Raw genomic sequence first — 26,389 nt, 5'->3', positions numbered from 1 at the left:
CTGGAGTATTGCACAGCATTCCTTGTTTTTATGTTTTTATGAAGTAATGTATTAGTGGTGAAACTCTGTTTATCAGTAAAGGATATTGTCTTTTTAATACTATGAATATATCAGTGTGGAAGTGTTGCATACTTTGATTTGTAGCCTAGATGACAGAGTTATCTGCAAGGGGGCTGAACTAAACAAAGTCTATTGGAAATGAGTTGCTTTAGTAAGGCAGCATTCAGTGAAGGTAGAATTCAGAAAAAACTCCAATTAAAGATATTTTTTCTTCCCCCAAAGATGAAATAGTTATCTATCCAGTTTTTGCCTCCTTGAGTGAGGTTTTTAAATTTTTTTTATTTAAAAAAATTTTAATAAACATATAATGTGTTTTTATCCCCAGGGGTACAGGTCTGTGACTTGCCAGGTTTACACATTTCACATCATTCATCATAGCACATACCCTGCCCAATGTCCATATCCCCACCACCCTCTCCCATACCCCCTCCCCCCAGCAACCCTCAGTCTGTTTTTTGAGATTGAGTCTTCTATGGTTTGTCTCCCTCCCGATCACCACGTCTTCTTTCATTTTTTCTTTTCCTACCCCCCAAGCTCCCCATGTTGCATCTCCACTTCCTCATATCATGGAGATCATATGATAGTTGTTTTTCTCTGACTGACTCACTTTGCTAAGCATAATACCCTCTAGTTCCATCCACGTCATCGCAAATGGCAAGATTTCATTTCTTTTGATGGCTGCATAGTATTCCATTGTGTGTGTGTGTGTGTGTGTGTGTGTGTGTGTGTGTGTGTGTCTGTGTGTGTGTATCTCACCTCTTCTTTATCCATTCATCTGTTGACAGACATCTAGGTTCTTTCCATAGTTTGGCTATTGTGGACATTGCTGCCATAAACATTCGGGTGCACGTGCCCCTTCGGAGCACCATGTTTGTATCTTTAGGATATATACCCAGCAGTGCAATCGCTGGGTCATAGGGTAGCTCTATTTTCAGTTTTTTGAGGAATATCCACACTGTTTTCCAGAGTGACTGCACCAACTTGCATTCCCACCAGCAGTGTAGGAGGGTTCCCCTTTCTCCACATCCTCACCAGCATCTGTCATTTCCTGACTTGTTAATTTTAGCCATTCTGACTGGTGTGAGGTGGTATCTCATGGTGGTTTTGATTTGTATTTCCCTGATGCCAAGAGATATGGAGCATTTTTTCATGTGTCTGTTGGCCATCTGAATATCTTCTTTGCAGAAATGTCTGTTCATGTCCTCTGCCCATTCCTTGATTGGATTATTTGTTCTTTGAGTGTTGAGTTTGCTAAGCTCTTTATAGATTTTGGATACTAGCCCTTTATCTGATATGTCATTTGCAAATATCTTCTCCCATTCTGTCGGTTGTCTTTTGGTTTTGTTAACTGTTTCTTTTGCTGTGCAAAAGCTTTTGATCTTGATGAAATCCCAATAGTTCATTTTTGCCCTTGCTTCCCTTGCCTTTGGCGATGTTCCTAGGAAGAAGTTGCTGCAGCTGAGGTCAAAGAGGTTGCTGCCTGTGTTCTCCTCAAGGATTTTGATGGATTCCTTTCTCACATTGAGGTCCTTCATCCGTTTTGAGTCTATTTTCATGTGTGGTGTAAGGAAATGGTCCAATTTCATTTTTCTGCATGTGTTTGTCCAATTTCCCCAGCACCATTTGTTGAAGAGGCTATCTTTTTTCCATTGGACATTCTTTCCTGCTTTGTAGAAGATTAGTTGACCATAGAGTTGAGGGTCTATTTCTGGGCTCTCTATTCTGTTCCATTGATCTATGTGTCTGTTTTTGTGCCATTGAGTGTGGTTTAATAAACAAGGTAGCATCACTAAGAGATAGAAGATTTGGTTTCTGGGCCAGGTTCTATGATTGTACTACCTCTAACTGACTTTACACACAAAGTAATTGATCTCTAGACCTTAACTTACAACTCTATAAAGTGGGAAAGCTAATAGTAGACCTCCTTATTTGACCCAATTTCTCTGAGGGTCAAATAAAACAATGCATGTGAAAGATTTTTGAAAACAGTAAATGGGTGCCTGGGTGGTTCAGTTGGTTAAGGGTCTGACGCTTGGTCTCAGCTCAGGTCTTCATTTTTTTAAATAAATTTTAAAATTTATTTATTTGAGAGAGCAAGCTCATGAACAGGGTGAAGGGCAGAGGGATAAGTAGACTCCCTGCTGAGCAGGGAGCCTGACTTGAGGCTCTATCAAAAGACCCTGGGATATTGACTTGAGCTGAAGGCAGATGCCCAACCAAATGAGGATACCCAAGCACCCCTCAGCTCAGGGTCATGAATTCAAGCCCCATGTTGGGTTCCGCACTGGGCCTGGAGCCTACTTAAAACAAACAAACAAACAAAAAACAAACAAAACAACAACAACAACAAAAACAAAACTGTAAACAACCAGGCAGTGGTTAGACATATTTACTAAAGGCTTCTTGTATAACCATTTTTGAATTTCCCTAATTTAAAGGAATTGTCAGTTTTCATATAATTTCACTCATCAAGAAAAAGAATCATAGAACATTTTATTACAATTAAGGTTCATGAGATTCAATCCTAACTCTCAATTGGGTGGGAAATAAACTTAATCAAATTAGTTTTAAATTTTCAGTCCTTTGGTTTTACGCACAGATAAGCCACTCATGGCAGATCACTGATATTGGCTGTTAACAGTCAACCAATGGGCCACAGTTTATTTGTACAATGCAGTTAGCAGAAATCAGTGTCAGTAGATCTAATGATACATTGCTACACCCATGAACTAGATTCTACAAGATGTCAAAGTGAACAGTATTTTCATCAAGTTCCCCCCAAAACAAAATAAAATGAAAAATATCAGTTTCATTCTAGGGCAGACTCTGGGGCCTAGAAAGATGAACTTCTAGGTAAAGAGGAAAACTAGTTCAGAATGAAACCCTTGGCCTACCATGTAATCTACACTAGTGGTTTCTAAACATAGTTGATCATCAAAATCTCCTGGAGTTTAAAAAATTAGATTCCCAAATCCTCTTCTCAGAGATTCTGATTCAGTAGGTGAAATGTGGAGCCTTAGAATCTGTGCTTTTAAAATCTTGCCAGGAAATTCTGAGAATCAACCAGATTCAAGAAGCATTAGTTAAAGTTACCACAAGAGGCATAATGGGAGGTGTTCACCCTCAGCACTCTGTTCTTTAGGGACAATTGAGTCCTTAATTTGGAACTTTGCAATACAACTGCATACTCTATTATGGTTCTTATGTTTATTGTGAAAATAAACAATATCTCATTGTCAGAGATGAAATATTACTTCTAGGATAGATATTATAAAACTTTAGTGTACTTTAACATCATTTAGGGAGCTTATTGAAAATTCATATAGGGGCACCTGGGTGGCTCAGTGGGTTAAGCCTCTGCCTTCGGCTCAGGTCATGATCCCAGGGTCCTGGGATTGAGCCCCACATCTGGCTCTCTGCTCTGCAGAGAGCCTGCTTCCTCCTCTCTTTCTCTCTGCCTGCCTCTCTGTCTACTTGTGATCTCTGTCTATCAAATAAATAAATAAAATCTTAAAAAAAAAGAAAATTCATATAATATGCCTCCCACTCCCAGAGATTTTGATTCAATTAGTTTGGGACAGGGATCCAGAATTCTGCATTTTATTTTTATTTTATTAGCATTCTGCATTTTAAACAAGTACCATAGATGAATCTGATACACACGACCTAGGGTGTCATACTTTCAGAAATCTTGGCATAGGCAGCTCTCTATATCAACTTAAATATGTTGCCATTGCTATACATGGTCAAAATTTTTAAAGATCTTAATCATTTATTTTGAGAGAAAAAGAGGGAAAGAGAGAGAACAGGCTAGGGGGAAGGGCAGAGGGAGAGGGAGAAGGATGCTAGCAGGTTCCCTGGTGAACAGGGAACCTGATGGATGAGGCCTTGATCCCAGGACCCCAGGATCATGACCTGAGCCGAAGACAGATACTTAACTGACTGAGCCACTCAGGCGTCCCTATGATCATGTTTTCAAATTCATATTTTTAGTGAATGTATACATTCTCATAAAGATAACCCCTTTCAAATTCATTACACTTCATTTAAATCCTTTAAAATGTGGATCAGAATTAAACGGACCTCTTTGGATTTATATAGGACAAAGTTAAAAAGTATGCTTTGATTTTATTTTTGTATCCTTAGCATTGGATACTTCAATCTAATTTTAGAAGGCTAGGAAATGGACCAGTAAGGATTATGTATATGATCATTTGGTTCATTAGAACAAAGGAAAATGTTTAGGTTGTCTCCTGCACATTTTAGTATGGACCAAATACAGCTTCCAGATCACCAGAATATCAGCTGAAACTAGACTGACAATTCTTATAACCTAGTCCTTCTGTCTTGGAGTATTAATCACTAATGTACAATACATTTTTCCATCAGTCAAGTCCACAACCTTCATGTGATTTATTTATTTATTTATTTGTGTGAGGGAGAGAGCAAGCACATGTGCAAGTGGGGTGAGGGAGAGAGGGAGAAACAGAAGCAGACTCCTGACTGAGCAGGAACCGACACACTCCCCCCCCCACCCTGCCTGGATGCTGCCCTCCACAAGGGACTCCATCTCAGGACTCTGAGATCATGACCTGAGCCAAAGGCAGATGCTTAAATGACAGCCATCGAGATGCTGAACTGACAGCCACTCAGGTGCCTCTTCATGTGATTTTTGTTAATATTCTATTGTCAGACTAAATTTGTGGGTGCTGCCTGGGTTCAAATCATACAGAATATACAAAGAAAAAAATGAAAACCCACCTGAAATTCCATTATCTGGAGGGAACACTATGCATATTTGGTGAACTTCTCTTTATATATACAGGAATATATATCTGTGTAAAATAGAACCAATATAACACTGTATATGGAGTTTAAGCATTAGAACATATGCACTTTTCCATGTCATTAAATATTAGTTTTAAACATCATTTTCAGAGTTTCTTTTTTCATTGAAAAATAATTGCAAAACAATGTTGTATTAATTTCAGGTGTACAACCTAGTGACTTGATATTTATGTACATTATAGAATGGTTACCACAGTAAGTTTAGTTACCATCTGTCACCATACAAAGTTGTTACAATACTCCATATGTTGACTATATTCCCTATGCTGTACATTATATCCCCATGTTTTATTTATTTTATAACTGGAAGATTATACCTCTTAATCCCCTTCATCTATTTCACCCAACCCCCACCCCCACTCCCCTCTGGCAACCATCAGTTTGTTCTTTTCCCTTTTTTTTAGCATCTAAAATCTTTTTAATAACAAGCCAGGATCTAGGGTTAGTTTCTGTTGTCTAGGCTGGCCCTGTGTCCTTTGGCACAGCCTAATTTCCTGCCCCTCTGTGGCAGGTAGAGTTTGGTGTGGTTGGGCAGTGTTCCTGGGGCCTTGCCAAAATGCCTGTATACTCTTGACCTTTGTGTGGACCAGAGAGCAAGACGGTGCCATAGCCCTGGGGGGAGTCCAGGGTCAACTGATCAAAGGTAAGGATCTTGCCCCTAGCTTTGAGGATGCTCCTCTGGGCATGGCTTCCCACCAGCAGTGCGTTCACCTTCAGATTGGGCTTCTCCTGGACATGCACATCATGGATTATAGCCCTTACAACCATAGATGTTTTGTCTTCTGGGCCAGGCAGCTTCATCTTCTGCATCATCCAGGAAAAGGGCAAAGAAGGCCAGTTAGTGAGACTCATGACCAACCTCTTTAACACAATTTGGTAAAAGGTGGATTTGGTTTGTCTGGCCAGAAACATGTACAGTTTGTCTAGCAGTCTCAGGTAGATGTTCTAGATCTCGGGATCTTTGAGCCAAAACTTTCCGTCCTTGTGGCAAATGTTGACTGCAATGATGGTGCCTCTTGCTCAGCCAGGTCACAAAAGAGAGAACCAGTTTGTTCTCTTTCAGAGTTTCATTTTAGTGGTAACATAGAACCAAGGAATAAATAAAAGACTAAATCTAAAAGTAGGTTAAATGTATTTACTTGTGTTCACTAGTCTGTAGTTCCTGTTTCATAAGGCTTTTTTGAGTATTAAATGAGTTCCTACATAATGGACACTTAGAACGCTGTCTGACATATAGCAAGAGCTCAATTGATGTTGGCTTTATTATTCAAAAGCATTTTTGGTTACTTTATATTAACAAAAGTTACTAATGCTTTAGATAGGCAGATGACATTACATTTCTCCTGGTTTCTCTCATTAAAGCAGCAAAGTTGAATATTAATGAGTATAGAGAATTATGTTGTCATGCATGTTAGTCTGGAAAATATAAATTTATCCCATAAAAAAGTCAAAGGATCAAAGAAGGTTTTTACTGTTAATTGGAAACAAAGTGTCATTGGTGTCCTGATTTAAAGGGCACTCAATTATGATTAGCTAATAAAAAAAAGAACAAAGAAATAAAGAAAAATAATTAAGGTTAAAGTGAAGTTATTATTAGCCCTTAGTTCACTAAAATCTTTTCCTCATAGCCCATGGCACCAAATAAAATTAAATATAGAAAAGTTCCATAATTCACGATGACATTCTCAATGTTAAGACATTTTTAAATAAAAAATGCATTACTGAAAGCATACTTCAAAATTATTAGTTGCAATATTTTTATAGCCAAAAGCACTTAAATTTTAAGAATTGAACAACTGGAGGATTGGATACTATTTATGGATTTAGAAAGATTTAGTCACTTTCATAAGTCAAAATTCTTTCTTTAAGCCACCTGTTCTTTCTCTCTCTTTAGAAATGGTTGTGTTAAAAATAATTTCAAGATTCTCACTATTCCCTATTCTAAGGAAACCACATCAAGAACAAAGTAGGATATTTTTCTTAATTATTGGTAAAGACTTTGGACAGGTTCACGAGCAGTTCACTAATTTGTCATAGTCTTTTAATAACATTTAAAAAATGGTCTGGAAAATCTCAGAATAGACACTGCCTAAAAATGAAACCAAGTGACTGACCTAAGTTCAGGGAAGTACTGAGAATATATGCTACATTAAACTTTAGCTTAATGAGTTCCTTAATTAGGGAAGACATAATTTAGGGTGTTAAAAAGTCTTGTGGCTGAGTATTTGAATTATTGTATGTTTACATCAATTTAACCAGATACTACAATTATCAATTAGGGGAAGTCTGAATTAAAAGTTCTTCTAAGAAAGTATTAATGACATACTTTCTTTATGTGTTTTAGACATATTTATTCAGGCATGGTTATTCATTTTTATAAATGAGAAAGCAAGTAAATGAACCACTAAAACAGATAATTTTTTTTAAAAAATGTAGTGTTGTCCAATAAACATATAACAGACTCTGCTTACATATATTCTTTCCTGACATAGAATATTTAGTTTTAAATATGTCTAATATATTTTGAAGTGTAACCTTTTCTTTAGCTCATTATTGTAAGTTGCCATTAAAATAAAACTCTGAAAACGATGTTTGCAAAAAACTATGAAGTACATGGAGAGATGTGTAAGATATGCAATGTATGAGAAAAAATGAGATACAGCTGTATATGGAGTATTAGTTTTAAATGTTTCTGTTTTCTCAATTTTCTATAGTGAGCACATATTATTTTTAAAGTCAGAATGCATATTTAATTAATGGGACTCTAGTCAATAACCAAACTTTGGTTGGACAATTCAAACACCTATCTATTTTATTTGTCTTATGATTTTATGAAAGTATAACTTATTATTTCAGCATTTCGTATCGTGGAGCCCAACTTAGAAAATACATTCATTATCTACCCTTTTATATAATGATGATGATAATCAAGGCAGAAGCCCTTTATAAAACACATTTTTAGCCTTCAGTATGGCATGTTAAAGAGAAGCAAGGCTTTTTGCTTTGTAAGGTTATTAGCTGAAACCATTAACAGTTATATGTTTTTGGTTAAATAAACAAGCAGCATGTACTACTATAACCATTTTGTCAAGATGCCCAATAACCCTAATATTTTATTACATACAAAACATTGACCCATAACTGAAAATAGGTAGTTTACATAGATATGCTTTAAACATTCTACTTCCCATTGACTAAAATATCTTCATTGTACATTTCATTCTTGTTCATGATTTTTGAAAATCCAGTTCAACAGCTTTTTTCTTACTTTATAATACTTAGTTTTAATTTTCCTCACATTGTAAAACTTTAGATAATGTAAGACTTATTTAATTTTTTGTTGCTCCTCCTGGATGTGACCTGCTGGGATTTTATCACTTTTTTTTCCAGGGCCATATCTAACATTTTTCCATATACCTGACAGGTAAAACAAAGGTTCCATTTAAGACAAGGACTGGCAAATAGCATGGAGGACAAGGGGAGATAGAGAGTAGAAGGGAGTTGAGGGAAATTGGAAGGGGAGGTGAGCCATGAAAGACTATGGACTCTGAAAAACAATCTGAGGGGTTTGAAGGGGTGGAGGGTGGGAGGTTGGGGGAACCAGGTGATGGGTATTACAGAGGGCATGGATTGCATGGAGCACTGGGTGTGGTACAAAAATAATGAATACTGTTACACTGAAAAGAAATAAAAAATTAAAAAAAAAAGAAAAGGACTGGCTTGCTTGATTGTGGGATTTTATTGATTGATAAGAATGTCTGTCTGCGGATTGCCTTCAAAAGTCAGAAATTTGAATATGGATTTAGATATCCTAAACATCATTTTCAAGACAACACCTAGGAAACAATCAGGAGAACCATGTAAATCATTATGAAAATAACAGTAATTGTGTTTCCCAGCCCTGGGTATTTTCTTTTAATGAATTAGGAGAGTAAAGCCCATTACATTATTAATCAGGAAAATAATTAAATTAATTTTAAGAGCCTGCTTCCCCCCTCTCTTTCTCTGCCTGCCTCTCTGCCTACTTGTTGTCTCTGTCTGTCAAATAAATAAAGTCCTTTAAAAAAAGAATAGCAAATAGAAATCAAACCAATTTTAAGAGTCTATCATAGAAAGAACAGAATTTGGAGCAATACGTTACAGATGTTTAGAATTTAGGATATTTGTAGTTCTTTTTAGATTTAAGCAGGCATGAGTTTACTTTCTAAATTCAATTTTTATTTACACATATTTACCAGAATTGTAAATATGAAAAAGCGAAACTAGGATTTTGCATATATAAAGACACTTTTCAGATTATGATTCCAAGATGGGGGTAGAGGGGTATAATACTCTTGGGAAACTGTATTAACAATTTATTAATTGGAGTAGGCCCTGGCTTTAACAAACATAAAGTTAATGGTCATCAACACTCAATTGGTCACTTATCATAGTTCTCTTTTCAGGACATTTATATGTGTACTGAATATAAATTAGTTTTCTTATTTTTAGTTGTTAATAGATAGTTATTTGATACCTGGTATTTAACATTTATATATCATAATTTCAGCCTATGATAGTATTCACCAGTATACTAAAATTACACTGGCTTTTAACAAAAGTATTATGTGAAAAATCTACAATAACCATAACTTCAGAGAAGAAGTTAATCTTAGGGAGTTGGCAAATGCTTTCTCTTCAATAATCCTTTAAGAATTCCAGATGACATGACATGTAGGTCAATCAGTAAAAGTTAACTGTTAAAGAGTCTCCTGTGTTCAGTCTTCTCTTGGGACATAAAAGGGGTAAGGTAAGCATGGGGTGGATATTGAAAACTCAGAAAACTGTCCATGTCCTTGAGGCATTTACAGGAGAATTGGATAGAATAGTTAATGAATGATATAAGATGGAGGGAAATTAAGTGATAAATTGTGAGATATAGAGATTATATATCACAAAACTAATAAAACTTTGGCTTCAGAGACCCTTATTGGAAGGGGTCCTTTGCAAGGTCCTAGGGGGATAGTTTGCTAGGGTTGCCATTAAAAAGTACCACAGACTGGTAACTTAAACAGAAGTTTATTTTCTCACAATTCTGGAGAATGGAAGTCTGAGATCAAGGTGTCAGCAAGATTGGTTTCTTCTAAGGCCTCTCTCCTTTGCTTGGAGATAGCCATCTTCTCCCTGTGTTTTCATATAGTATGTGTCTTTATCTTAATTTCTTCTTTTTATAAAAATACCAATCATATATACCAACCATATAACCTCATTTTTATTTAATCACTTTTTAAAGACCTTATCTCCAAATACAGTCACATTCTTAGTCACGGGGGATTAAGACTTCAACACAAGAATTTAAGGGAGACACAATTCAATCCACAATACTCTGCCCTCTAGTCCCCCCCCACAAATTCACGTCCTTACCATATACAAATTACATTCAGCCCATCCCAACATCCACAAAAGCCTTAACCTATTTCAACATCCACTCAAATTCCAAAGTCTTATCTAAACGTCATCTAAATCAGATATTGGTGAGACTCCAGGTTTCATGCATTCTGAACCTAAGTTCTCTCCAGCTGTGAACCTATGAAAGTAGAAAATTATCTGCTTCCAGAATACATCAGTGGCACAGGCATTCCCATTCCAAAAAGGAAGAAATTGAAAACAAGAAACTGATTATAGGTTGCCATTGGGTTTTAAGGCTCAAGAATGATCTATGACTTTGATGCTCTACCTCCTGGTCCAGCAATGTGACATCTCCCTTCCTTGGCTCTGGAAGGTGGCCCTACTCCCTCAGCTTTGGGTGTTTGCCTGATGCCTCTGGAATGGAGGAGAAGGCTCTGTACCCAGACTTGTGTCCCCTGTGCTTTTTTTCCTCCAACAACATAGAATTTCTTTCTTTTAAAAAAAAAAATTATTTATTTGACAGACAGAGATCACAAGTAGGCAGAGAGGCAGGCAGAGAAAGAGAGACGGGGAGAAGCAGGCTCCTCTCTAGGCAGAGAGACCAATGTGGGACTGGATCCCAGACCCTGGGATCATGACCTGAGCCGAAGGCAGCGGCTTAACCCACTGAGCTCTCCAGGTGCCTCAACACAGAATTTCTTGTAAAGTGGCAGGAAGTCAGTAATTAGAGTTATTAAGAATTATTGTGCCCTTCTGAGACCAATGATATTGTGGCAAAGTATTTTGACTGCCCTGTGGCAGGCATTTTCAACTTATTTGCCAACATAGAACCCTAAATTCATTCCCAGCCCCAGGGAATGGATCATGGTTGTTTTAAGTTACCCTTTGCTTTGCTAGTGATTGGTGGAAGTGTAGGCTTGTTACCTAATTCTTGCAAGTGAAAGAAGTCTGATGGGGGTTTCCTGGGAAAGGTTATTATCCCCCCTTAAAAAAGGATGAGAACTAAGAAAAAATTCCTTTTTTCCTTTTGCCATGTTTCAGATATTGGTGTAAGAATGTGGTATTTGGAGCTGTGGCAATAATCTTTTGATTACAACAGAACGGCCAAGTGAATTAAGTGATATCAACCTAGCAGTAGTACTGTGAAATCACCGAAATCCAAAATCAGCTCTGAAACAGCTTGATTCCAGAATTGTAGTTATGAAAAATAATTAAATATTGCTTTTATATCACTTCTGGTCAGATTTTTTTGTACCCAACTAAATGATACCTGATAAAATTTGGAATGAAGAAAGGAGAAAGCTTTGATACTAGCTCTCATATTAACAAATGATTTCTCTCAAAACACAACTGTAGTGATGTGCCTTATAGTCTGAAATACTCATTTCAATACTTGAAACGTTTTTATTAATTTTCATGTGGAATGCCCAATTAAAATGGAACTTTATTAAATGAAAAGTTTTTAAAAAAGATTTTATTTATTTGATAGAGAAAAAAAGAGAGAGAGAGAGCTCAAGTAGGCAGAGTGGCAGGCAGAGGGAGAGGAAAAGAGAGGAGCAGGCTCCTCACCACATTCCTCACCACATTATTCACCACAGAGCTCAAGATGGGCTTGATCCCAAGATCCTGGGATCATGACCAGAGCTGAAGGCAGATACTTAACCAATTGAGCCACCCAGAGGCCCCTAAATGAAAACTTTTAAAGAAAAGTTTTACTTTTTAGTTTTTAGTTTTACTGAGATATAATTCACATACTGTGAAAATTATTTTAAAGTGTACAATTCAGTGATTTTTTTGCTATGCTCACAAAGTTGTGCATTGATCATCGTTATGTAATTCCAGAACATTTTCATCACTCCAAGGAGGAACTCTATATCCATTAGTAGTCACTTCTTATCCCCATATCCCCCAGCCCCTACTACAAATCTACTTTCTGCTGCTATAAATTATCTTATTCTGGACATTTCATATAAATGAAATCAAACAATGTAGGGGTGTCTGTGTCTGAATTCTTTCATTTAGTATAATGTTTCCATTTATGATGTATTATGAATTAATCATTACTTCATTTATTTTCATGACTAAATAATGTTCCATTGTATGGATATACCACCTTGTATTTATCCACTTATCTGTTGATGGACATTTGGGTTGTTTCCAGCTTTTGGCTATTGTGAATGTTCTTACAAACATTTGTTTACAAATTTTTGTTTGAACATCTGAATTGAAATAATTCAATTAGTTTTTATTAATTGTTGAAATAATTCAACAAGTTTTTGTTTGAACATCTGAATTAAATAATTCAATTAGTTTTTATTAATTGTTGAAATAATTCAACAAGTTTTTGTTTGAACATCTGAATTGAAATAATTCAATTATTTCAGGTATGTTCCAGGAGTGCAATTTCTGGGTCATATAGTACTTCTTTATTTAATTTTTTGGGAAACTCTGAAACTGTTTTTCAAAGTGTATGCACCATTTTCCTTTACTAGCAGCACTATATGAGGATTGCAACTTCTTCCTCACCAATACTTCTTTTTGTCTGTCCTTTTGGTTATAGCCATCCTAGTGGGTGTGAAGTGATAGTGCAGTTTTGGTTTGCATTTTCCCTATGACTAATGATTTTGAATATTATTTCATATGCTTATTGGCTGCTGGAGAAATGTCTATTCAGATCTTTTGCCCATTTTAAATTAGGGTATTTGTCTTTCTGTTGTTGAGTTGTAAGAATTCTGGGTTCTAGACTCTTATTGAATATATGATTTATAAATCTTTCTCCTATTCTGTGGGTTGTCTTTTCATTTTCTCAAACATTTTTAAATTTGGTGAATTTTAAATTTGTCTATTTTTTTCTTTGGTTGTCTGTGATTTTGGTATCATATTTAAGAAACCATTGGAAGTACTGGAGTCTGGAGTATGGTGACAAATTTCCACAGTAGAGAGGATGAGAGCTTGAGGCATTTTGTTTGGATATTAAAGGGGGCTTGCTAACATCTGAGCTATACTTAAGCTCATGTCCAAAATCACTAAATGCTGACTATCTATATCAGAATCACCTAAAGGTACTTGTTAAAAATACAAGTCATGTGGCTCCCTCCAACATATTAAAATAAATCCATGGGCCTTGGATTTGAGACTATAAATTCTTCTTTTTTTTAAAATATGAGTTCTAAACAAGCTCTTTAATAGATTCTGCTGTGTATAGAAATTTAAGAATCACTGAACTATGCCATGTTTCCCTCCAGCAAGCATAAAATACAAATTTTTAAATTCTTGATAAGTGTCAGCATTATTATCAACTTCCATTAAATTCAATGTAACATTATAAAATGTGCTCATAATTTGTGCCAGGTATTGTGCTTGGCACCAACAATATTCTGCAGAGAAAATATAGTGAGACTGTTTCAATATTATAATTATTATAGTGTATACAAACCTATATAGCTATACCACAGGCACATGTATCAGGCACAAAATGATCATTTCAAAGCTAGTTTTGTTGATTCATTTAATGACTCCATAGAATTACATTATGGGAGTCTAGATGTTAGGCCCATTTGGTTGTAACAGTGATTTAGTAATGAGAATAAAATTTTTATTTTACTTTATTTTTAATTAATTTGTTTCTTTTTTTGAAAATTTTATTTTTAACTAATCTCCACACCCAACATGGGGCCCAAACTCATAATCCCAAGATCAATAGTGGTATGCTCTGCTGACTGAGCCAACCTGCAGTCCAGAGAATAAAATGTTGTGCTTTTCCTTAAAGATATACATTAGAGAAACTTGCTCATTTGCATCTGATAATATTTCCTTTTTCTGCATGCTGGTTGTCTACAATTGTGTAACAGATTACCATAAAACTTACAGCTTTTAGACACAAACATTTATTATCTTGTGATTTCTGTTAGTCGGGGATCTAGGAGCTGGTTAGTTGGGTGGATTTGGTCCAGAGTCAGCTAGGGCTGTTGCATTTGAAGAGTTGACAGGAAACTCAATGAAGAGGGAGGAAGGGTATATTCCTTTGCAAAGTGGTTTCTCTTTTAGGCAAAGGCATTTGTGGCTTTAGAAAGTTTTTTTTCCCTTCTTTACATATTCTTTAATATACTATGAAGAGAGAAGAAAAACAGAGATCTTGTTTCAATACAGTCAGAATGGCTAAAATTAACTGGGACTGGCCAATATTGTTGGAGAAGGAATTTGAGATTATCTCAACAGAACTTAAATTTTTTGTTTTTTCTAAAAACAACAATTTTATTGGATCACAACTTTCTGTCATGACTTTATATTTTACTTTTGAGTCTGTATAAGAAATGGCCACATGGAAAATATTTCTGTATCTTCTATCAAATCAAAGTGGAATTCAATGCCAGTCATAGCCTCTATGTCTATGTCATGTTCTTCATTCATGTAAAAATTTATGTAATAATTTAATGCCAATAACATTTGTCTCTGCAAAAAAAAATATTTTAGTACCTTTTACAAAAAGTAAGAACTATATAACCCCATAATGCTCACTTTATTTGAATCCAGGAAGATTAGCACTAAATCCAAGGCTCAGTTATAACTAGATCAACCTAATCTCCCAGCAAAATTCTATTTTTACTAACAATTGGCATAGGATCATCACATATGCTTTAATATTTAAATCAACTCAATAATTTTAATGAATGGTGGAACTGATTGACAGTACAAATCAAATAAAAACAAGGTAAAATAAATTATGGCTCTTGGAATAATTTTCAGATTTTGAGCAAAAATAATATTAAGATAAGAATGGAGGGAAAATGATTTTAATATGTAAGAACTAGATTTGGAAATATAATTTTCAATTTTTTTGTATTTAAAAATTTAAAATTCAAAATGTAAAGGTCTCTGTTTATTTTAGAATAATGCCAGAACAATTGGAAATATTATGGCTCTAGTAATTTTATCTTTTTACTTGTAGGACAAACATTCCACCCATGTGGAATTGTAAATAATGAGTTTTGGTTGTAATAGAAATTCCAACTCTTTGGTACCTCCCTTGAAAGCTGTATATTCCCCACTGGTATTCTCTTCAAGGCTTATGCCATGCAGCTGATAGGGAAAATCACTTTAAAACTATTTCCTCTGAGACTTATAGAACAGTACTCCTGTACTAGTATCTTTGTATGAGTTCTAATTTTCCATTTCACAGCAACCCGTTTTATGTCATGTGGGGAACAAATTCAGGGTCATTCTTTTAAAATTTGAGACAATTATCTGTACTGTTTAAGTAAAAAGTAAACTGTGTGAGTACTTTAGAATGGCTGTCAATATTGACTAAATTGACAGAACAATTACTCAACTTTCTATTTCATTTGCCTTTGTACACATAGCCACAAATCAACTGATTCAGTTAACTTACTCTGAGGAATTCATTTTCTATGAAAAGCTAACTTCTAACATGATGTAATTTAATAATAGAGTGGAAATCTTCAGAGTGGGCAAACTTTGGAAGTAAGAAAAACATTAAATTGGTACTCAGATATTTGAGGGCAATTGTGGTTAGGTTTGTTTTAACAATTTCAATGGCTCAGGCAGATTTATTCATTCAGCAATCTTACACTGAGACTTCCTATGTGCTTTTCACCGTGTTAAATCTAGGGATACAATTTAAAATGTCAAGTCTCAGCCTTCAACAAGTTCACAATCTAGGGGGGAAATCAGACAAGAAAAGAGATAATTATGCACAGTATTGTGGAAAGTGCAGTCAGTGGTAGGGTTGTATAAATAGTGTTTCAAGAAAATTAATGTGGTAACATTATGTAGAGTGCACTTGAATTAAGGATATCAAATTAGTAATATAAAGTGAGTACTATTACTATTTCTATTCTTTATATAAGGAAACTTCAGAGGCTCAGAGTGATTCAGTAATAGTCTGGGATCACTCAGCTTATTCATTAATGTGTTCATTCATTCATCAGAAACTTTTCTATGGACCATGAATAGAGCAGTAATCAAGACAGACTGGACCTTGCCTTAAGTATCTTATAAGAGATCCAAAAGTGCTGTGGTAATTCAGGGAAAGAGATACTATTTAGAGTATTTAGAGTATTTAGAATTGTAGTAGGGGCAATGGACATAAATACTAAATTATACATTAAGAGCAGAGCCAAGAGTCAAGCTGAGTTTATCCCACTTCTCTATAAAAGGTAGTTCTCCCACATTTTGGCAGCGAGTTTACAGAGGGTGAGAAAGGCTTTGTTGGTGCTTATACATATATGAGACTATAGGAGTTGCTATGTAATATTGTCTGAATGTTCACTTTAAAATACTTTAGGACTGTATAAGCAGTGCGATGAGTAAGAGAAAAAAAACATAATCCGAATTAAATTCCTAGGGGTGACTAATTACCATACATCTTTATCTATAGCAACACTTGGAGGCTAGCTTATTAACAGGTGAAGTATCTTAAATGAAACTATCATCTTAGGATTATCTGATTTGTACAAGAAATGTTAAAAGTAATTATGATTAGAAAACATATCAGTACTAAGGTATTTAATAGTTAAGAATAGTGCAAGAAGACTAATCTCCTTTATATGAATGAGGTGATGAAAATTGGCAAGCCCAAAATTATGTTCTGGGCGCAGTGCTTCACATCTGTAGCTTATTGACCATGCATCTCCTCTTCCTTGAAAACTTTAGCACTTGTTATGACTACAAGGCTTCCACATCCTGTCATTTTAGGGTGGAAGAATGTAACTGCATTTGTTTCAGAGTGAGCCTTTCATGCAAGGTGGATCTGAGACACAGAAGAGAACTTTTTAAAAAACTGATAAATGAGTTGCCAAGAAATATTACTATCTTAGGTGGAATTTGGTCTGAACATTATTTTCTCCTGGTAGCAGGATTCAGAGTAGAGGATAGGTAGCCTCCATTTCTTTTTTTTTTAAATTCTTTATTTAAATTGAATTTAGTTAACATATACTGTATTATTAGTTACCAGGGTAGAATTTAGTGATTCATCAGTTGCATATAATACACAGTACTCATTACATCAACTGTCCTTCTTAATGCCCATCACCCAATTACCTTTCCCCCCACCTACCCCCTCTCCTGTAACCCTCAGTTTGTTTCCTAGAGTTCAGAGTCTCTTACTGGTTTGCCTTCCACTCTATTGTCTTATTTTATTTTTCTTTTCCTTCCTCTATGTTCATCTGTTTTGTTTCTTAAATTCCACATATGAATGAAATCATATGGTATTTGTCTTTCTCTGACTGACTTACTTCACTTAGCTTAAAACCCTCTATTTCCATCCATATCACTGCAAATGGTAAGGTTTCACTATTTTTGATGGCTGAGTAATATTCCATTGTATGTATATATCACATCTTTTTTTATCCATTCATCTGTTGATGGACTCCTGGCCTCTTTCCATAGTTTGGCTATTGTAGGTATTGCTGCTTATAAACATTGGGATGCATGTGCCCCTTCAAATCACTATGTTTGTATCCTTTAGATAAATACCTAATAGTGCAACATTGGGTTTTAGGTTAGCTCTACTTTTAACTTTTTGAAGAACCTCCATATTGTTTTCCAGAGTGGCTGCTCTAGCTTGCATTCCCACCAAGAGTGTAAGAGGGTTCCCCTTTCTCCACATTCTCACCAACATTTGTTGTTTCCCAAGTTGTTAATTTTAGCTATTCTGACCATATCAGGTAGTATCTCATTGTGGTTTTGATTTGGATTTCCCTGATGTTGAGTGAAGTTGAACATTTTTTCATGTGTCTGTTGGCCATTTGTATGTCTTCTTTGGAAAAAATGTCTGTTTATGTCTTCTGCTCATTTCTTGACTGAATTTTTTGGTTTTGGGATGTTGAGTTTGATCCTCCTCCATTTATTCTAATCATTAGAGGCTGCTGATATGTACCAGAAGAACTTGACAGTCACAGAATTGCCAAAACAGCTTAGATCTATTTGTTACAATAGGGACTTCATTGACAATGGGTAACTAGAATAATTTCCCCAAATATCAAACTATCCATGATCAGAATATCAGCAGGAGGAAAGGAATTGAAGGTTGAGGGAAACTCAACAACTTGTTGAAACTTGTTAGTTTCTATAGCTTCTATCTTCTGGGGTACATTAAGACAGAGCAACAATATATTGCCTTTACTCCTGGAGAATTTACAAGTATAGTGAAGGTTCATTATTTCAATTCAACTAATACTCATTCTACTTTATACTTAGGATATTTGGTTATTAACCTTAATATTATTCAACACTGAATACTGAAATTGAATGATTTGGACCTCTAACTTCTAATTGGTTGTAGGTTTGAATTAAGATTTTTCATAGCATTGCAAATTCTGCTTTCAGTTTTACCAATGGTTTCCAGATCTCTCTCTCCCATCATTTGCCTTGTAAGTTAAACTTTTCTTTCTATATTGCAATTCTGGAAGTTGTATAATCCTAAACCTCAAATTAATAATTAACTCTTGCATTATTTAATATAAGTACTTATTCTCATTTCAATTATTATTGTAAACATTTTATTCATGACAATTAGGATTGGCCCACCACAAAAGAAGTCCTCTCTTATTCCCTGGCTCTGACACAGAGTAATATCCCATTTCTCCTACCTCTTCATAACATTCCCTCGGTTATATTTCTCTTCTCACTCTCTGTGAATGTTCTCCTTGGCCATCTTCTGGTCTTATGCTATGTAACTCTGTGCAACTACTTCTTCTTTAGAGCAATCTCATCACCTTTTTGTAGAGTTTCATCAAAGAGATTCATAGAGTAAACAGGTAGCACATAACGATTAGTTGAATGCTGAAAGTTGTGGGGAAGGAAAAATAATTTTCTTTCTACCCTCCTTAGCTCTTGTTTGAGCCACCCATCTAATAAAAGATTAAGGAGAAAAAGAAATAGAAGTTCAATAGCATGTATACCTCACATATAACCAGAAGATATACAGGAAAACTAAGTAAGTCCCTGAAACAGCCCAAGCTGCCACCTTAAATACCATCTCCAGCTAAAGACAAAAGAAAATGTTGGGAGGTGGAGAATCCAGTTATAGATGGTTACCAGGAAAAGCACAATAAACAAGGGTATAATTGTTATACAGACTGAGGTCATTGTTTTCTCCATTGATAAAAATTTCTAGAGATTAAATCATTATTCTCTTCCTGTTATAGAGAAGGTGACAGCCTTGCAAATGAAGATTTTCCTTATGCAGTTGACCCTTGAGAAGCAGGAATGAACTGTGTGGGTCCACTTATATGTGGATTGTTTAAACTACAGTACTACAAATGTATTTTGCCTTCCTAATGACTTTCTTAATAATATTTAAAGAACTAACACCTATTCTTCCCAAAATATTCTAAAAAATAGAAAAAGAAAGTAAACTCCCAAATGCGTTCTATGAAGCTAACGTTATCTGATACTAAACCCAGACAGATACTACAAAAAAAGAAAATTATAGTCCAGTATGCCTAATGAACATAGATGCAAAAATTCTCAACAAAATAAGTCAAGTGGTATTTATTCCAGAGATACAAGAAGGTTCAATATCCTCAAATCAATCAATGTGATACATCATATTACCCATATGAAGGTTAAAAATCACATGATTATTTAATTAGATGCAGAAAAAATATTTAACAAAATTCAACATTCATTTATGGTAAAAACTCTCTACAAAGTGTATTTAGAAGGAACATACTTCAACATAATAAAGGCCCTATATTAAAAAACCACAGCTAGGGCACCTGGGTGGTTCAGTTGGTTAAGCAACTGCCTTTGACTCAGGTCCTGATCCTGGAGTCCTGAAATTGAGTCCCGCATGGGGCTCCAAGCTCCAAAGGGAGTCTGCTTTTCCCTCTGACCTTCTTCCTTCTCATGCTCTTTCTTGCTGTCTCTCAAATAAATAAAGATTTTTTAAAAAACACAGCTAACACTATATTCAATAGTGAAAAACTGAAAGCTTTTCCTTTAAGATCAAGAACAACAAGGATATCCACTCTCACCACTTTTATTCAACTTAATACTCAAAGTCTTAGCTGCAGCCATAAGGCAGACAAACAAACAAACAAACAAAAAATTAAAAATAAATAAAAAGCATTGAAATTGCTAAGGAAGAAGTAAAACCATCACTATTTACAGATGACATAGATGACATGATATTATTTTTAGAAAACCTAAAAGATCCCACCAAAATACTTGTAGAACTAACAAATGGATTCAGTAAAGTTGCAGGATACAAAATTATACAGAAATTGTTTGCATTTATATATGCTAATAATGAAGTAATAGAAGGAGAAATTAAGAAAAAAATCCCATTTATAATTGCACCCCAAATCGTAAAATTTAGGAGTAAATTTAACTAAAGAGGTGAAAGACTTGTATTCAGGCACCTGGGTGGCTCTGTTGGTTGAGCATCTTCCTTTGGCTCAGGTTATGACCCCAGGGTCCTGGGATCGAGTCCCGTGTCAGGCTCCCTGCTTAATGGGGAGTCTGCTTTTCCCTCTACCCCTTCTCCCTGCATGTGATCTCTCTCTCTCTCTCTCATGCTCTCTCTCTCTGTAAAATAAATATAACATATTTTTAAAAAAGAAAGCCCTGTACTCTGAAAACTATGACACTGATTAAAGAAATGGAAGGCAACACAAACAAATGGAAAGATATGACATGCTCATGGATTGGAAGAATTAATATAATTAAAATGTCCATATTGCCCAACTAATCCCTATTAAATACCAACAGTGTAATCCCTATTAAAATACCAACAGTATTTTTCACAGAACTAGAACAAATAGTCCTAAAATTTGTATGGAACCGTAAAAGACCCTGAATTGACAAAGCAATCTTGAGAAAAAAGAAAACCAGAGATATGACAATCCCAGATTTCAAGATAAAGTACAAGCTATGGTAATCAAAACAGTATATAATTGGCAGAAAAGCATACATAGATCTATAGAACAGAATAAAGAGTCCAGAAATAAACCCACAATTATATGGTCAATTAATCTTCAACAAAGAAGGCAAGAATATGCAATGGTAAAAAGACAATCTCCTCAACAAATGATGTTGGGAAAACTGGACAACAATGTTCAAAAGAATGAAACTGGACCACTTTCTTATACCACACACAAAAATAAATTCAAAATATATTGAGGACCTGATTGTGAGACCTGAAAACATAAAAATCGCAGAAGAAAACACAGACAGTAACTTCTCTGACATTGGCTGAGCAAATTTTTTTTCTAGATAGGTCTCCTGAGGCAATGGAAACAAGAGTAAAAACAAACTCTTGGGATTTCATCAAAATATAAAAATCTTCTGCTTAGTAAAGGAAACAATCAACAAAATTAACAGGTAACCTATGGAATGGGAGAAGGTATTTGCAAATGACATATCCAATAAAGGATTAGTTTCCTAAACATATAAATATATTACCAAACTTTCAAATAATCCAATTAAGAATGGGGAGAGGACAAGAACAGACATTTCTTCAAAGAAGACATACAGATGGCCAACAGACATATGAAAAGATCACTCATTATCAGGGAGATGCAAATCAAAACCACAATGAGATAACACCTTGCACCAGTCGGAATGGCTAGAATCAAAAAGACATGAAATAACAAGTGTTGGCGAGGATATGGAGGAAAAAGGAACCCTTATGCACTGTTAGTGAGAATGTTAATTGGAACAACCACTGTGGAAAACAGTATGGAGTATTTTTTCTTTAAAAAATGAAAAATAGGAGCGCCTGGATGGTTCAGTGGGTTAAAGCCTTTGCCTTCGGCTCAGGTCATGATCCCAGAGTTCTGGGATCAAGCCACACATCTGGCTCTGCTCAGCAGGGAGCCTGCTTCCTCCTTTCTCTCTCTCTGCCTGCTTCTCTGCCTACTTGTGATCTCTCTCTCTCTGTCAAATAAATAAATAAATAAATCTTTTAAAAAAATGAAAAATAGAAATGTCATATTTAATAATTCCACTATGCAGTATTTACTCAAAGAAGAGGAAAACACTAATTTGAAAAAGATATATTACCCCTATGTTTATTGCAGTATTATTTGTAATAGTCAAAATATGGAAACAATGCAGTGTTCATAGATGAATGGATAAAAAAGTTTTGGTATACATTTGGTATATATATATATATATAGATAGATATATCTATATATATATATATATATACACACACACACACACACATACACACACACACACCCCTACATATATATAATAGACTATTGCTCAGTTATAAGAAAAGAATGAGATCTTGCTATTTGTGACAACATAGTTGGACTTAGAGGGTATTATGCTAAGTAAAATAAGTCAGATGGAAAAAGACAAATACCATATGATTTCACTTACATGTGAAGTCTAAAAAACAAAACGAACAACTCCACCTCCTCAAAACAGACTCAAATACAACTATGAGAGAATAAACTGATGGTTGCCAGAGGGGTGGATGTGGGAAGGATGCCTGAAATAGATGAAAAAGAAAGGAAACTAGGAATGAGAGCTGGTATAGTAGGGAATCAGAGTAAATGGACCATTTTGTAGATGATGTTTGATAGTTACTGGAATAGAAGTGAAAACAAATTTCCTAAAGACATACTGTTCAACAGGATGAAATGTAAGGATATTAGTATTAACATTACTATCTGGGAAATTGTTGCCTATGAAGATAAAGTTGCAAATAACTTTGTTTCAGGAACTTTCTGAGAAGTTACCTATCTAAATAGTAAGCTGGCTCAAATAGTTGCTCTTCTCAAGTGGAGAGGTTACTCATCAGGGTAAATATCCCCATTCTCAGATTACTCAGTGGGAAAATTCCTCCATTAATCAAAAAAGTACACAAGACTTACTTTAAACTCTCACTCTGCTGTATTCACCAATTCATACATTTAAAAATCTATATCACAAATTTGGTCCAATTCTAATCAGATCCCTGCTTTGAAAAAGGTACCTTAAATCAAGCCTTCAAATTTTATAAACATCTGCCTTTGACTTTCCCCTTCTAAGATACTACAAAAACTGTAAAAGTAGTATTTTCCCTAATTACAACAAGTAATATTTTCCAAATTTGTTTGACCAACAGATATTTGTTGGTGGTCTTTTTGGAGTCAGCAGTCATAGATGTGATTAAAATAATGAAAATAAATGAAAATTTTAATGAATATACATAGCGTCAAACTAGAAGGCCAAGAAGAACATTCACAGAGGGTGAGAGGAAGAAGAGTTATAGAAGAGCACCCATAGGTACGAGAGATATATTTTATCATATATCTGAGCCAAACAATGAGAGAGGAGTTCTTTCTTGGTGGGGCGATCATATGTGCCATGTATGAGAGGTTTAGAATAGTAAAGATTAAAAGGAGACTCCTAAAATTGTTTAACTCTAGGAAGCTTCAAATAGAACAGTTGGGCATGGAATGAATATATGTTTATTAGATGTGACCAATGGGTCTATACTAAATCTAAACAAATTTGACTGAGGAAAGAAAGTGAAACATAGTTGAAAGGAGTTCCCAAATCAAATTTGGTTTAGTGAAACTTCCAGTGGAAAGGCACAGATTCATGATATTAAAGAAATGATGTAATGGTTTCGATGAGAGGTCAGCAAACATTTTCAGGGTCTTCCTGTCTCTGTCCCAACACTGTTGTCATTATAAAGCCAAGGAAGCAACCAATATGTAAACATTTGGGAGTGGGTGGATGTGTTCCAAAAAACCTTTATTCACAAATAGATTTCAGGCTGGATTTGGCCCACGAGCTGCAGTTTGCAGACCCCTGATTTATACTATGGAAATGTTATGAAACAAAGGAGTCTTTGGTAAGCCAAAATACATACAGTATTTGTAGACATTAAATAAATGCATTATAACTGAGCAACTATTCAAAATGTTTATGAGGAATAACTGAAATTCATCATCTGAAAGCAGCTCTTTCTTTTAAAAAAATATTATAGGACTGGGTGCCTGGGTGACTCAGTGGGTTAAAGCCTCTGCCTTCAGCTCAGGTCCTGATCCCAGGGTCCTGGGATCAAGCCCCGCATTGCATCGGGCTCTCTGCTCAGCAGGGAGCCTTCTTCCTCCTCTCTCTGCCTGTGTCTCTGCCCACTTGTAATCTCTGTCAAATAAATAAATAAAATCTTAAAAAAATATTATAGGACTGAAGCTGGTATTTGATCTACATGCATCTTGATCACCATATTCGCTCATCCTACATTGAAATAAGTAGGATGTGTTACAGTAGGATGTGTTACAGATATTTTTCATAAAATGTATGCTTCCCAAATTAATAGACTTTGTCAATTTACAAATTTAATCAATGCATGCTACTTTGCTATTCAAATCTCTTAAAAACTAGAATAGAAAAAAGTTAAGGCAATTACTACAAATTAACAAGATATGTAGATTAATCCATTGAATACTTCTAAATTCATGTTCAGACTTAAATAATATTAATTCCCAAAAGAAATTTGGGTAGTGTTATTCTCAAAAGGAGGTTAATAGGGGAAAAAAGATTTCAATGGGTATTCCTTATTGACCTCAACTATAGAATTAACAGTTTACTTTGTAATTTATTTTAATTTTGATAATCTATAAACCATGCAAGTTTCATAAACTAGGTGCTTGCAAATAATGTGGTTGTGATATCAATAGTAATGTCAAAACAGAATTAAATAAAGATATTTAGTGGCAAAATCATATAAAGTGCTGTCTGTAAGCCTTTCTCATTTATTTAATTATGACAGTGCACTATTATAGCATTGTTCATGCCTTTTATTTATTACAGATCACACTGTTTTGATTATGTAATCACCTGCTGGTATTTCTTATACTTTATTTTAACTTTGAGTTAGGAAAAAAGCCCCAAATTTAAAATTTATTATGCAGCAAAATATAGGCTAAGTGCTTTACATTGCAACACTACACTTATTCCTTACACTAAAATCCCGAGATAAGTACTGTTATTATTCCCATGCTACAGATAAGGAAAGTAAAGCACACAAAAAAATTATGAAACTTTCTAGTAGTAATAGAGCTCATAAGTAGCAGAACAGAAATTTGACCAAGTCTTTTTTGTCTCAAGATCCCAATCTTTTTTTTAAAAGAGAGCGAGAGAGAGAGCGAGCGAGCCTGAGCTGGGGAGGGGCAGAAGGAGAAGGAGAAACAGATTCCCTGAGGAGGTCCCTGGTACGAGGCTCCATTTGGGGCTCCACATGGGCTCCGGCATCATGATCTGAGAAGTCTAAGCAGACACTTAAGAGACTGAGCCAGCCAGGCACCCCTCACAATCCCAATCTTTTAAATACCCGAATACATCACCTCTAAATAAGACTAATTGGAGGTGGTAGTGGGGAGTGCAACAATATAGCTCATTAAGTCCACGTTTTAGTACTGTACTGGATGCGGCAGATTTCCCATGGAGGGAGGTCATTTTTATCCAGGAATTTATCTTATCATTTGATAAAAATTAAAATATGATATCTATCTATCTTTCTATCTCACAGGTACTATGAGACCTTTTGGTAAATGTACAAACCTACCACCAGACTCATCATTTCAACAATATGGAAAAGGACATACTAAGAAATAAGGAGTATGTCTTTGTGAACCATTGCACCAGACTCTGAATTCTTTGGGACTAGGGACTAAAATCTTGCTCACCTTTGTGTAGCCAATGGCAAAAACAGAGCCAATCATAATATAGAAAATACTGGTTGTCAAGGGGAACCAGTGGTTCAGCAGCCACTCACCATTATATAAACTTGGGTCAATAGTTTCCCCCAAATCTCAGTTCTATTATTTCTAAAATGTTGTTGGCTGCTGGGTAATATTAAATTTGAAAAAAAAGATGCATTTTTCCTTTATGAAGCTTGCCATCTAATGTATGGAAGACACACCTATAATAATACTTATCTTACCTTGCTCACAGAATTGATACTGTCAAATGAGCTATTGTATGTATTTTACACAACACAATACAATGATTAGCATTACAATTTTGATTATTTAAAGTTGTCATCCATCTACCAGTGTGGTTTATTTTGGTTGCAAGCGATAGAAATCTAACTCCAACTAGCTTAGGAAGAAAATTAATG

General features: G+C 35.2%; 1 pseudogene; it reads right to left on the bottom strand.

The window, feature by feature from the left end:
- Positions 1-5,350: 5,350 nt before the first annotated feature.
- Positions 5,351-26,389, bottom strand: part of LOC122896517 — a 30,042-nt pseudogene continuing 9,003 nt past the window's right edge.

Source organism: Neovison vison, chromosome X, assembly GCF_020171115.1.
Source record: "Neovison vison isolate M4711 chromosome X, ASM_NN_V1, whole genome shotgun sequence".
Classification (NCBI taxonomy): Eukaryota; Metazoa; Chordata; class Mammalia; order Carnivora; family Mustelidae; genus Neogale; species Neogale vison.
Note: the sequence above shows the minus strand (reverse complement) of the source record. Positions and strands in the feature narration are given on the sequence as shown.